Source organism: Tupaia chinensis, unplaced genomic scaffold (genome assembly GCF_000334495.1).
Source record: "Tupaia chinensis unplaced genomic scaffold, TupChi_1.0 Scaffold144105_1, whole genome shotgun sequence".
NCBI lineage: Eukaryota > Metazoa > Chordata > Mammalia > Scandentia > Tupaiidae > Tupaia > Tupaia belangeri.
The window spans coordinates 236432-240154 of NW_006203959.1; the positions used below are offsets into that span (position 1 = coordinate 236432).

At 39.5% G+C, this 3723-nt stretch overlaps 1 pseudogene; it reads right to left on the bottom strand.

Annotated features, from left to right (window-relative positions):
* Positions 1-1286: 1286 nt before the first annotated feature.
* LOC102482656 (ATP-binding cassette sub-family D member 4 pseudogene) lies at positions 1287-2154 on the bottom strand (annotated as a pseudogene).
* Between the last annotated feature and the right edge of the window lie 1569 nt (positions 2155-3723).

Sequence of the window (3723 nt, forward strand, 5' to 3'; positions counted from 1 at the left end):
TATTGTACATCTTCTAGCAAAATGGAAAAATAGCAATTGACTGTTTTAAAAAATAATTAGAATAATAATAATAATGATTAGGAAAAACATAGAAAAGATATTGAATGATGAAGCGGTGAGATTAAAGTCTCTGTATTGACTGACATTCATGGCATTCTCTTTGGATAAAGCAATGTAATACACTGTAAAAGTTATATGTAATCCAATGTAATATAAAGAAGATTATGATGATAATAAAAATAAAAATAAGTTTAGTAACATTGATTAAAAAAATGACTTATTTCTCTATACAAAAATGAATCATGAGTTTTCTGAAGACCCAATATATATAGTATGATATATTATACTACTACTATTATACCACTATACCATACAACTACTACTATACTATTATAGGATACTACTGTATAGTAGCAGATATGCATGATGGGTGTTTCTGTGTGTGTGTCCATGTGTGTGCGTGTGTGTGTTGTCCCTTGGTATCCACAGGGGATTAGTTCCAGGGCCCTGACAGATACAAAATCCAAGGATGTTTAAATCTCATATAGAATCAGATAGTATTTTCATATAATCTATACACACTCTTTTATATACTTCAAATCATCTCTAGATTATTTATAATGCCTGATACAATGTAAGTGCTATGTAAATTGTTATTATACTGCATTTTCTTGCAAAAATATCTTTTTAATATTTAACTTTTTAAAAAAGTTATTAAAATTTAAATGATCAGATATGAAAGATAAAAATCTATTGTAAAATTTAACTCATTTAAATGACTTCTGGATCTGACTCTAAACCCAATACTCTTTTCAACCCAATCCTTCATTTCTTACAGATTGCACATATTCAGGTTCTTCTTTAGCAAACACAATCTGAAGTCATTTGTAAATAATCAACACATCAAGCATATGAAGCTCTGGTTGAGGCAGCAGTGGTGGCTCAGGGGAGACTCAAGTTTCCCCTGTGGAAGCCCACACCTGGACCAAGCCCTGCCATGGCCAGAGCTGCTGCACAGGCCCCATGAGGTGACTGATGCTCTTTCTTTCCTGTCAGTCCTGGCCTCTCTGGAGACTACAACTCTCCTAGGACTTGGCTCTCTGTCCAGTGGCCCTCCACACTTTGGTTTCACTCCACTTTCATTATAGTTAGTTCACACATTCCTCCTCTACTGAGTTTCAGAACCAAAGAATGAAACTTTTCAAGGTTGCAATGGTGGCCCACACTGATGAATGTCATCCCTAGATGCTAGTTGATGTGAAAGAGCTTGCTCTCTACTTCCTCAGTCAGGGCGCCGGTGACCTCATCAAGCACTGTTTACTTTGGCTGTAGATAGAAGAGCCTGGCAAAGAAGAGACTCTATATCTCCCCTGGGGACAGAACATCATACCATCATACCAGTTCCAATTGACCTGCTGGTCCAGAGCGTCTGTCCTTGCCACCCAACTGGACAGGCCAGCCAACTCCAAAAAACTTAAGAGCCTCTCATCATCAGTAGAGCCTGAATCCAGATAGATATCCTTCATGTGACAGGTCACCTGCTCCCGAAGGGTCCTGTCAGTGAAGAACGACTTTCATGGCAGGAACAGTAACCCTGGGCTCTGAAGTCCGACAGCATCTGCACAAAACCCCCATGCTGGTCCAGAGACTAACCAGAACCTGCAGTGAGGAGGTTTTGCTAGTGCCTCTGTTGCCCATAGTGAGCAAGCTCTGACCCTCGGAGATCTTCAGGCTCAGCTCCTTGATCAAGGGCTTGTCAGAGGAGAGGGCAGAGACGGAGACTCACACAAGGAGAAATTCTGTTTCTGTTGGCTCTGTAGCTAGCCACCCTGGGTCCCTGTCCAAGCCCCCCTCACTCTCACCCAGAAGCTCACAGTCCTGTGACTTCAGGGACATGTCCTGAAGGGTCTCCTAAAGCTCCCAGATCCTATGTGTATAATCAGGTACATCTGCAAGTGTTGTGGAGAGGTCAATGAGATAGGTGAAGCAGCTGACCAAGTAGAGGCACATGAAGGCGTTCTTGCTGACCAGGATGCTAAGCTCTGTAGGGTTCAGGTATCCATACACCCCACTAAAAACGGGGATTGCAATGATCGCATAGCTCAGGTTGCTGCCCAGATAATCAAAGGTTTTGAAATGGAAGCCAGAGCTCATTGTACATCATTTCCTGCTGTGTCTGGAGGAGACTCTGCAGCCTGCAGTCTGTCCTCATGTTCTCCCTGTGCCCGGCACTGTAGAAAGCAGCAGGCTTAGCATTCACCCAAATCTGTATATGCTCAAACTGTGGAGTTGAGAACAATGGGCATGACACCCAGGAATATCAATGTCTTAAATCCTTCCAGGCCTTTGTTTCCCAGGACCCCATAATACTGACTGGGAATCAAGCCAATCTGGTAGATAACAGTTGTTAGGGTGCCAGATTGGAGTGCAGGTCCTGGAACTGCCATAACCTGGCATCCAAATGACACAGGAACCCAGCTGCCTCAGCGGGCTTCAGGCAGAGTCCTATACTGTATTTTAAATTTGCATTACATTTTACTGTTGTATTGTTATTTTTGTTGTAGTGGTTTTCAAAATATTGAGTCATCAGTAAAGTCATGATGCATTTTTGCATAGAAAAACAGAAAAATACATCATGACTTTTTTGATGGCCAAATATTTTTGATTCTCAGTTGCATCCATGGGTGTGGAATCTGAAGATATGGAAGGTGTGTGTGTGTGTGTGCCTTGCATACTTATAATATATACAGAAACATATGTATTATATGAAGCACTCATCATTTTTTAAGAGATATTTTTGCCACAGGGCATGTGTGCTAGCCAGATAGAGATGGAAAGTGAAAAATCACCCCCCAGGGAGGATGGCCATGCTGCAATCCCTTCTTCTCCATTCTCCTCTCTGGATTTTGGGCATGCGTGCACACACGCCCAGTGTGAATTAAAAACTACTGAGTCTGAGACTTGAATGGAGTCCAGCACCTTAACCACTTGGCAACCTTTGGCCCTGCTGTTTTATTTCCTAATGCTACAATTTTTATTTGTATTTCCCCTTCATTCACAAGCCTTTATTTTATTTTGTTTTACTATTTACCAATGGAAAGATGTTTAAAACACTTTTTTTTTTTACTTTTCATTATGATAAAAGAAGGATAACTGTGTTATTTCAACTTTATTGAATTTTGCAATACTTTGTCACCTGGCATAAGGTAACATTTCATGAATAACACTTGAGAAAGTGTTTTTCTATTGCTTAGTTGTAAAGTTTTATATATATTCAGAAGACTTACCCAACTGATTATTAGTTTTTCAATATTCTTGCTTACTTTTGCCGATTTGGCCTATCTTGGAGAGTTGTATTAAAAGTCTGTTACTGGCATGTTCCTGTATATTCTTCCATGCATCTACTATAATTTCTTCTTTATGAAAGTATGTATGTATTATTTAGTCCATAACTATTCATAACTGTTTTATCTTCATTTGGAAATGCAGCTTTCAGAATATATGAAGGTAAAACAAAGGTGGGGACCAAGGGGGAAGAATACCATGAAAATACAAATTTTGAGAGAGTGTGAGATAGACACCATCAAAAGAGAAGAAAAAGGAAAAGGAAAAGGAGAACAAGGGGAAAAAAAAGAACCGTTGCATAAGTAACAAATACAAGTAAAAGAATTTACTTTAAATCTGACAAGTCAAATAATAGAATGTTAAGTAAGGGAAGGGGTA